The 11,357-nt window shown below is 43.7% G+C and overlaps 1 non-coding gene across 1 annotated transcript; it reads right to left on the reverse strand.

Annotated features, from left to right (window-relative positions):
- Window positions 1–3,475: 3,475 nt before the first annotated feature.
- Window positions 3,476–3,548, reverse strand: trnaf-gaa (transfer RNA phenylalanine (anticodon GAA)). Its single transcript has one exon. It is a non-coding gene; the product is annotated as a tRNA-Phe (tRNA).
- Window positions 3,549–11,357: the final 7,809 nt, after the last annotated feature.

Below are 11,357 nucleotides of genomic sequence, written 5' to 3' on the forward strand. Positions count from 1 at the left end.
TGTGGTACCCAGAATGCTCAGCGGCCTAGAATCCGCCCTATCTGTGACAGGAGTGGGGCGCGCAGGCGCAGTAGAGACAGCTCGGTCAGCAGCTGAAGCTGCGGGTTCGGAGTTGGAGCGGGATATTCACAAAGTGCGAGAAGACTTTGCGGGCTCACACAGCTGGAGCAGGGCCTCAGGCCACAATAACATGGAACACTCCCATCTGTATCACTGCGGATGGCGGTGGTGAAGCTTTTCCCGGTGAGGCTTCCCGAAACCGCGTCCATAAATGGATAAGAATTGGGGACTGGGCAGGGAGCGTCTCTAAATGAATAAAATTTGGGTACTGGTCAGGGAGCGTCTGTAAATGGATAAGAACTGGGGACTGGGCAGGGGGTGTCTATAATTGAATACGAGTTGGAGACTGGGCAGGGAGCGTTTCTAAATGAATAAGATTTGGGGACTGGGCAGGGAGCGTCTATAAATGCTTAAGAATTGGGGATTGGTAAGGGAGCGTTTTTTTATTCGTTCGTGGGATGTGGGCGTCGCTGGCTCGATCTCAGCTCGAGTAATGTGTCCAGTTCTGGGCACCAGGCTTCAGAAAGGACATCAAAGCTTCTGAGACAGTTCAGAGGAGATTTACTAGAATGATACCAGAGATGCGGGGTGTCAGTTCTCTGGACAGGCTGGTGAAGCTGGGATTGTTCTCCTCAGAGTAGAGAATGTTCAGGGAAGATTTAATAGAGGTGTTCAGTATCATGAAGGATTTTCATAGGGTAGAGAGGGAGAAACTGTTTCCACTGTCCTGGGGGTCAGTAACCAGAGGACACAGGTTTAAAATAATTGGCCAAAAATGTCAAGGGGAGGTGAGGAGAGATCTTTTTACCCAGTAACTGATTCGGATTTGGAATGAATTGTCTGACAGGGTGGTGGAAACAGATTCAATTATAACTTTCATAAAGGAATTGGACAAATATTTCAAAGTGAAATTCTCCAGGATTATGGGGAAATAGGCAGGGGGTTGGACTAATTGCATCTTTTTGTCAGAGAGTCAGCAGAGGCACAATGGGGCTGAATGGCCTCCTTCTGTGCTGCATGATTCTATGAACATAAGAACGAGGAGCCGGAGTCGGCAAGTCAGCCACTCGAGCCTGCTCTGCCATTCAATACAATCATGGCTGATCTCATCACGGCAGTACTTGTTTCTTGCCAGTAGATGTCACCTCACTCCAATACAGTGAAGTTTACAAATCGGAGAGAGACACAACAGGAAATAATTGTTCACATTATATTGAATGTGTGGGACTTAGAAATACTAGGAATGGAGACGAGTTATGACTTGTCTGCTCGATCTCCATAGCCCTGTAAAATTATTTCCTTCAAGTGCCCATTCAAATTCCTTTTGTAATCCTCAATTGTCTCCATTTCCACCGCCCTCGTGGGCAGCGAGTTACAGATCATCACCAATCAGTGTAAAAAAGTTCTTGCGCACATTCCCCCTGTACCTCCTGTCCAAAACCTTCAATCTGTGTCCCCTAGTCCTTGTGCCAATAGTTAACGGGAACAATGTTTCCTTGCCAACTTATTTTAAACTGTCATCGCCTAAAACACATCTATCAATTCTCCCCTCACTCTCCTTTGACACAGGCAGAACAACCCTAGCTTTTCCAACCTAACCTTGTAACTAAAATCCTCCATCCCTGGATCCATTCTGGTGAATTTCCTCTGCATCCTCTCAAGGACCCTCACATGCTTTCTTAGGTGTGGCAAGCAAAACTGGAAGCAACACGCCAACTGGGGCCTAACCAGAGCTTTATAATGGTTCAGCATAACTTCCCTGCTTTGTACTCAATGCCTCTATTTATAAAGCCCAAGATCCCATATGCTTTGCTAACCACTCTCGCAATATGTCTTGCCACCTTCAAAGATTGATGCACATGAACCCCAAGTCCCTCTATTCCAGCACACTCTTTAGAACTGTGCCATTAAGTATATATTGCCTCTCCCTATTCCTTATGCCAAAATACATCACCTCACACTTGTCACTATTAAATTCCATCTGCCACCTGTCTGCCCATTCTGCTAGCCTATCATTGTCCTGTTGCAGGCAGTTCATATCATCCTCACTGTTTGCCACTCCTCCAAGTCTGGTGTCATCGGCATATTTTGAGATTCTACTCTGTATTGCAAGATCCAAGTCACTTACCTTTAGCAAAAAAAGCAGTGGTTCTAGCACTGACCCTTGGGGAACACCACTGTCGACTATCCTCCAGTCTGACCAAGAACCATTTAATAAGACTCGCTGTTTTCTCTCCTTAAACCAATTTTCTATCCAATTGGACACTGACCCTCCTATACCACGAACCTCAATTTTGTTAACCGCCCTTTTATGTGGTACCTTGTCAAACGCTTCCGTAAAATCCATATAAACAACATCCACTGCATTCCCTTCATCAAGCTGCTCTGTTAGTTCATCAAAAAATGCAGTTAGATTAGTCAAGCATGAACTCCCATTTATAAATCCATGCTCACTCTCCTTAATTAACTCGAACCTCTCCAAGTGACTGTTGATTTTTTTACCCTGATGATTCTTTCTAAAACCTTACCCACCGCTGCTGTTAATCTAACTGGCCTGTAGTTACCCAAACTGTCCTTACACCCTTTCTTGAATAAGGGCGTCGCATTTGCCACTGTTTACTCCTGGCACCTCCCCCGTATCCAGGGAAGATTGTAAGATTATGGCAAACTCTTCCATTATCTGCATCCGCATTTCCTTTCGCAACCTGGGATGTGAGCCATCCAGACCAGGTGATTTATCTACCCTAAGCACAGCCAGCCTTTTTAGTACCTCCCTCTCTCAATTTGTACCCTCTCCATTGCCTCTACTCTCTTCACTTCGACTGATATTTTGTCAAATTCCACTTCCTTAGTGATCACTGATACAAAGTACTCATTAAGTAGATTAACATTGCCCTGCACCTCTAAGCATACATTATCCTCTTTGTTCCTAATCGGCCCGACTCAACCTCTTACTACCCACTTATCATTTACATGATGCTCGAAGATTTTTGGGTTTCCTTTCATATTGTCTGCCAGTCTATTCTCATAGAAATAGAGAATAAGCTAAATATAGAAGGTGTAAGTATTTCCCATCCTTGATGAGGTGGAATTTTTGATGCTGTGGGTAGTAATGTCTTGGCCCACGAGTGTGGTGGAAGCAGAGACAATCAATGATTTGAAAAGGAAATTGGATGGATACCTGAAGGAAAGAAACTTGCAGGAGGAAAGGGATCGAGCTGGTGAGTGGAACTGACTAGATTGCTCCGGGGAGAGCCAGCATGGACATGATAGGCCAAACGACCACCTTCTGTGCTGGAAATGACTCTGTGTTGTTTCTCAAATTCAATCCACTGGTGCTTGGTAAATAATTTCAAAGTAAATTATGCAGCCGGAAAATCAGAACCAAGGCAAGGGACGCATGAGGAAGCAAAATTGCTGAAACCTGGGATTGAACCAGGGACCTTTAGATCTTCAGTCTAACGCTCTCCCAACTGAGCTATTTCAGCCCTACATTAACAGAGGCTTGGTGTCCTTGTTTTGGAAGAAAATACATACATTCAAGTTTTCCAAAAAATTAAAGAACACAACATGTGAGTAATATTCCCCATTGCTTTCTCAGTACTGATGGATTGTGAAGCGGGAGACAGCCAGAAGTGTCACTGAGCCGCACAGACCCCGAGCTGAGAATGAAATGAGATCAAATTCAATCTTTCATCGTGAGATGCTGCTGAGAGGTAAGAGTCCTGAATCAAAGCGAGACTTGCTCATTTCAAACACTCCCTGTACTCTCTGCTCATGAAGCCTTAAAAAAGGGAAAAACAGAATGGCACTCAAACTCACAACCCTGCCATTAAAAGTCTCATATTCGACTGACAGAACTGTCACTTCTACTCGGTGTCATATTGGATGGATGCAACTCCAATGCAGGGGTGGCATTCAAATCCTCCCATGGGTCCACATGTCAGACTGAGTTCCATGTTGTAGACTCAAGCAAATGAAATCTGCTCACTTCCAAAACTATCAGCGAATTGAAGCTGATTTCAATCAACATCATCAGAGGTCAGAACTACCTGGTGAAAGAAGACACTCTGAAGAAGGGTCCACAATTATTCAAAGGCATCGACAAAGTGAAAAACAAGAAAATCGATGAGTCAATGCAAGCCAAACAACAGAAACACTGAAGAATTCCATTCCATTCCAGTCCAGAACCCAGTCCTGTTGTTTTTGGACTCAGGTCAATTTATATTCCCACTTGGCTATCTGTACATTTAGTTAATTACAATTTTGTCGACAAGCTCTTTGAATCCAGTTGTCTGGTCCTCAAGCCAGCTCCGTATGGAAGTCAATTCCACCTTCTGCAAGGCTGAAATCAATAGATAACCTTAATCTAAAAATGCCAGCAGACCAGGGCTCGTCCGGGACTTAAACCCCGATCCCTCGCATGTTAATTAACCATACTTCTTAAGCAAGAATCATACCCCTAGACTAACGAGCCACTGACAGGCCAAGTTTTATTCGCTGCTGTGGAATTTCACTGGAACCCCCCAGCCAATCATCCATTTTTTTTCAGATCAAAGCAACATCCTGCAAATGCTGAAATAAAAACAGAGAGTGCTGGAAATGTTCAGCAGCTCTGGCAGCATCTGTGCTGAGAAAAACACGGTTAACGTTTCAGGGCACTCACCTTTTGTTTCAGCCATCCTTTCAGACTGCTTCTGTCCATCCAATCTCACTTTCTATTCTATCCACATTCTAACCATTCACTACGTTACTACATTTTTCATGAATTCCTCATTTCTTTTATTAATGACAATTTTGTATTTCTGGCCTTTGCTTCAGACACCACCACAAGTGGAATCATGTCTCCATCTACCCAATCAAACCACTTCGCTATTTCCTCACATTGCAATCTTTCTTTCACCCTGACAGACAGTGGAGTTTCTGCTGCTAGGTTGCAGTTCTTGCTTCCCGCCAGTAGATGTCACCTCACTCCAATAGAGTGAAGTTTACAAATCTGAGAGAGACACAACAGGAAATAATTGTTCACATTCTAGTGAATGTGTGGGATTTAGAAATACTCGGAGTGGAGACGAGTTATTATTGCACTCTGCTATTACATCTTTTATAATGGACTCCAGCATTTTCCCCACGACTGATGTCAGGCTAACCGGTATATAATTCGCTGTTTTCTTTCTGCCTCTTTTTTTAAATAATGGAGTTGCATTAACTACCGTCCAATCCATTGGAACTGTTCCAGAGTCGATAGAATTTTGAAAAAAGACCAGAAATGCATCTGCTATTTCAAGGGCCACTTCCTTAAGTACTCTGGGATGTAGATTATCAGGCCCTGGGGATTTATCGGCCTTCAATCCCATCAATTTCCCAAACATTCCCCACTAATACTGATTTCATACAGTTCCTCCTTCTCACTAGACCCTATGTTCCCCAACATTTCTGGGAGGTAATTTGTATCCTCCTTTGTGAAGACAGATCCAAAGTATGTATTTAATTGGTCTGCCATTTCTTTGTTCCCCATTATAAATTCCCCCGTTTCTGACTGTAAGGGACCCACATTTGTCTTCACTACTCTTTTTCTCTACACATATCTAAAGAAGCTTTTACAGTCAGTTTTTATGTTCTCTGCTAGCTTACTCTCATACTCTATTTCCCCCTTCTTAATCAATCCTTTTGTCCTCCTCTGCTAAATTCCAAACTGCTCACAATCGTCAGGTTTGCTGCTTGTTCTGACCATTTTATATTTCTCCTCCTTGGATCTAATACTTTCCTTAATTTCTTTTGTAAGCCACAGTTGAGCCACCCTTCCTGTTTTACTTTTGCACAGACAGGAATGAACAATTGTTGTAATTCATCCATGCGCTCTTTAAATGCTAGCCATTGCCGATATACTGTCAACCCTTTAAGTAACGTTCCCCAATCTATCATAGCCAACTCCCGCCTCATACCTTCATAGTTTCCTTTGTTTAGATTCAGGACCCGAGTCTCGGAATCAACTCTCTCACTCTCCATCTTCATGAAGAATTTTATCATATTATGGGCGCACTTCCCCAAGGGACCCCACACATCAAGATTGTTAACTAATCCTTTCTCATTACACAATACCCAGTCCAGGATGGCCTGTTCTCTGAAGGTGCTATACACCTCTATCAATTCTCCACTCAATCTCCTTTGAGATAGGCAGAATAATCCTAGCTTTTCCAACCTAACCTTGTAACTAAAATCCCCCAGCCCTTGATCCATTCTGGTAAATCGCCTCTGCGTCCTCGCAAGGACCCTCACATTCTTTCTAAAGTCTGCTGAGCAGAACTGGAAGCAACACTCCAATTGGGGCTTAACCAGAGTTTCATAATGGTTCAGCATAACTTCCCTGCTTTTGTACTCAATGCCTCTATTTATCAAGCCCAAGATCCCATATGCTTTGCGAACCACTCTCGCAATATGTCTTGCCACCTTCAAAGATTGATGCACATGAACCCCAAGTCCCTCTATTCCAGCACACGCTTTAGAACTGTGCCATTAAGTATATATTGCCTCTCCCTATTCCTTATGCCAAAATACATCACCTCACACTTGTCACTATTAAATTCCATCTGCCACCTGTCTGCCCATTCTGCTAGCCTATCACTGTCCTGTTGCAGGCAGTTCATATCATCCTCACTGTTTGCCGCTCCTCCAAGTTTGGTGATGGGATTTCTGTACAGTCAGAGCAGGGAACAGCAGTGAGACCAGTGTTAATGTGCAGCTATGGGAGGGGATTTTTGTACAGTCAGTGCAGGGAACAGCAGTGAGACCTGTGTTAATGTGCAGCTATGAGAGGGGATTTCTGTACAGTCAGGGAATGGAACAGCAGTGAGACCAGTGTTAATGTGCAGCTTTGAGAGGGGATTTCTGTACAGTCAGGGAATGAAACAGCAGTGAGACCAGTGTTAATGTGCAGCTATGAGAGGGGACTTTTGTACAGTCAGGGCAGGGAACAGCAGTGAGACCAGTGTTAATGTGCAGCTATGGGAGGGGATTTTTGTACAGTCAGGGCAGGGAACAGCAGTGAGACCAGTGTTAATGTGCAGTTATGAGATTGGATTTCTGTACAGTCAGGGAATGGAACAGCAGTGAGACCAGTGTTAATGTGTAGCTATGAGAGGGGATTTCTGTCCAGTCAGGGAATGAAACAGCAGTGAGACCAGTGTTAATGTGCAGCTATGAGAGGGGATTTCTGTACAGTCAGGGCAGGGAACAGCAGTGAGACCAGTGTTAATGTGCCTCTATGAGAGGGGATTTCTGCACAGTCAGGGAATGAAACAGCAGTGAGACCAGTGTTAATGTGCAGCTATGAGAGGGGATTTATGTACAGTCAGGGCAGGGAACAGCAGTGAGACCAGTGTTAATGTGCAGCTATGAGAGGGGATTTCTGTACCGTCAGGGCAGGGAACAGCAGTGAGACCAGTGTTAATGTGCAGCTATGAGAGGGGATTTCTGTACCGTCAGGGCAGGGAACAGCAGTGAGACCAGTGTTAATGTGCAGTTATGAGAGGGGATTTATGTACCGTCAGGGCAGGGAACAGCAGTGAGACCAGTGTTAATGTGCAGCTATGGGAGGGGATTTTTGTACAGTCAGGGCAGGGAACAGCAGTGAGACCAGTGTTAATGTGTAGCTATGAGAGGGGATTTCTGTACAGTCAGGGAATGAAACAGCAGTGAGACCAGTGTTAATGTGCAGCTATGAGAGGGGATTTCTGTACAGTCAGGGCAGGGAACAGCAGTGAGACCAGTGTTAATGTGCCTCTATGAGAGGGGATTTCTGCACAGTCAGGGAATGAAACAGCAGTGCGACCAGTGTTAATGTGCAGCTATGAGAGGGGATTTCTGTACAGTCATGGAATGAAACAGCAGTGAGACCAGTGTTAAGGTGCAGCTATGAGAGGGGATTTCTGTGCAGTCAGGGAATGAAACAGCAGTGAGACCAGTGTTAATGTGCAGCTATGAGAGGGGATTTCTGCACCATCAGGGCAGGGAAAAGCAGTGAGACCAGTGTTAATGTGCAGCTTTGAGAGGGGATTTCTGTACAGTCAGGGCGGGGAACAGCAGTGAGGGAGAGAAGCTGTCGGTATCTGGGCAGGGTCTGAGTTTATCGAATAGTATCAAGAAAGAGCAATTATATTGGGACTGGGTTGTGTTCTCTCTCACACACAGTCAGTTACTCTCCCTCCCTCTGTCTTGCTCTCTCTCACAGACACATACCCATTTTTTTCTCTCTCTTGTGAACTCTGTCTCATACTCTTTCTCTCTGCCCATTTTCCAGTAGAAATAGAAAGCCTTCTACTATTTTGGAGAATCTGGAGTTGTTCTTCTTTGGGAAGAGAAGGTTGAGATGAGATTTGATAGAGGTGTTCAAAATCATGAAGGGTTTGGACAGAGTAGATAGGGAGATACTATTCTCATTGGCAGAAGTGTCAAGAACCAGAGGGCACAGATTTAAGGTGAAAGGCCAAAGAACCAGAGGCAACATGAGGAAAAACTTTTTTATGCAGCGACTGGTTAGGATCTGGATTGCACTGCCTGACAGTGTGGTGGAGGCAGATTCAATCATGACTTTTGAAAGAGAATTTAATAATTATCTGAAGAAAAGAAAATGCCGGGTTACAGGCAAAGGCGGGGGAGTGTGACTAGCTGGCTTCTTCTTGCAGAGAGCTGGCATGGACACAAAGGGCTGAATGGCCTCCTTCTGTGCTGTAACCTGTCTATGATTCTATGACTCTAAGCCTAGAGATTACCAGTGCCTGTGAGTGTCTCAAATGTCTACAGGTGGTGAACCAGCCCACAAACCAAGGAATGAAGCAGTAATTAAAGTTCAGAAATCCTAAGGTATCAGGATGTGGGAGGGACTATTGCTCTCAGTTTAAAGTACTGATTTCATTAATTGAATATCCTTAGTGTCCCAGCTGAGTGTAATCCTGAGCAATAATTGCCAGCAGGTTTTTGAAGTGACAATTAAATGAGGCCCTGTTGGTGGATGTTAAAGATTCCCCAGCGTTATTGAAAGAATCACAGGGAATTCTCGCACTGTCCTGACCAACATTCCTGACTCAGTAACATCACCTGAAACAGCTGAACACAAAGAACTAACTGAAGGGTCAAAGTTTAAGGGAGAAAAACCAAACCCGTGTCAACTTCACACAGGAACCCATCGACCATCAGAAAACACACTTCATGAGCTGCAATGTCTGATCATTGAGTCACAGGTATCTCCTCCTGCCTGGCTTCGTTCCGTGTGGGAATGGGAATTAGAATGTTTCAGCAACTCATGAAGGTATCCCCGGAGCAGTTGAAACAGCATTCCCCGTGTTTCAATAAGAAATTCTGATCTGAAATGAAGAAAAAACAGAAAATGCTGGTAATACTCAGCAGATCTGTCCATCACAGGACTGATACAAGCTCAATTCTCAATCGAAACAGTGAGAGATCCAAACACTGAGACAGAATATGAACAGAGAGAGAAAAAACAGGTTAACTGTGCTATGAGAGTAAAAGCAGGATATGCTGGAAATACTCAGCAGGTTTTGGCAGCATCTGTGTAGAGAGAGAAGTAGAGTTAACATTTCAAGTCAGTTACCCTTCATCACAGCTGACAAATATTATAAATGAAAAGGTTTTAAGCAAGTAAAGCTGGGGGTGGGGCAAGAGATAACAAAAGAGGTGTTGATTGGACAAGGTCACAGAGAATAACTGACCAGAAGGGCATGGAACAAAGGCGAACAGTGCTGAACAGTGCTCAATGGTGTGCTGAAAGACAAAGCGTTACGACAGAGAAGGTGTGAATTGACTGTAATGCACAAAGCACTCCGAGCACACACATTAAACATTTTTTTAAAACAGAAACAATGGGTAGACACAGTAGAAACAAACTAACCAAACTAAAAAAAACTGAAATAAAATAACCAAATAAAAAAGAAAAAAAACTAAACAAAAAAAAGTGTGTTTGGGGGGTGTGGGGGGTGGGGGGGGGGGCGTCCGTCATGCTCTGAAATGATTGAATTTAATGTTCAGTCCGGCAGGTTGTAGTGTGCCTAATCACTGACCTGAAACGTTAATTCTGTTTCTCTCTCCACAGATGCTGCCAGACCTGCTGAGTGCTTCCAGCAATTTTTGTTTTTGTTTCAGATTTCCAGCATCTGCAGTATTTTGCTTTTATGTTATGAGAGTACTTCTACTGTTTTTGTAAACATGTTTTAAATATGTAAAGTTGAATTATGGACACTGATTCATGTGGAATCTTGAGGAGATTCCTCCAGTCCTCTGGCAACATTCCCATATTCAAGGAGGATTGAAAGATTGTGGTTCGAGTCTCCGCTATTTCCAACCTTACCTCCCTCAACAACCCAGGATGCAGCCCATTCAAACTGGGTGACTTTTCTACTGTGAGAGCTGCCAACCTTATAATTGTCTCCTCTTTATCTATTTTCATTCCGTCCAATTTTCTCACTTCCTCCTCCTTTACTGTGACATTGGCAACATCCGCTCATTTTGTGATGACAGATGAAATGTACTTAATTAGTACCACAGCCACACCCTCTGCCTCCACAGGATCTCCTAATTGACCCACCCTTTCATTGACTGTCCATATGTTGGTAAAAGACTTCAGTGTTCCCAGTTATGTGACCCGCTAATCTTTTCTCATACATTCTCTTGCTGATCTCATTTCCTTTTTCAGCTCTCCTCTGTACTTTCTGTATTCTGCTTGTTTCTCTACTGCATATAAAACCTCACATGATTTCGATATTAATGATTTTTGAACTATTTTGTTGAAGGATTGAGTTTTGTAAATTTCTCCCTCGCTCCCCTCATGGTCAGGCAGAAAGTTTAACTGCTGTGTTTTCAAACAGCAACAGCTTTATTTGAAAAGCCATTGGGACAGGATTCCGGGTTTTAATCCAGTCACAAATCTGGTTCTGATGTCTTGTGGCTCCAGCTGTCACATGACCTGTCAGAGGATGACCTCATAATTGACCCAGTCATGGAGCTGTGGGTTAATGTTTAAATTGCTTCAAAATAATTTTCCAGAAGGACAATTAAAATGAATCGATATATAAAAGGTAGATTTTGTGAATTTGTGCTCCCAGTGGAAATTCCTGCAGTCTGCTGGTTTTCATATCCCCAATTCCCCACAGGAAGCTCTGTGCTCGGAGTCTGCATTCATTCTAACAACATTACACAGAATCATTTCATGGGAGACCCCAGTGTGAATTGTAGACAGGTGGGTCAGTTTTAACTTTCAAAGTAACACAGAAGCAAAATACTGC

The sequence above is a fragment of the Heterodontus francisci genome, unplaced genomic scaffold (genome assembly GCF_036365525.1).
Source record: "Heterodontus francisci isolate sHetFra1 unplaced genomic scaffold, sHetFra1.hap1 HAP1_SCAFFOLD_52, whole genome shotgun sequence".
Lineage (NCBI taxonomy): Eukaryota > Metazoa > Chordata > Chondrichthyes > Heterodontiformes > Heterodontidae > Heterodontus > Heterodontus francisci.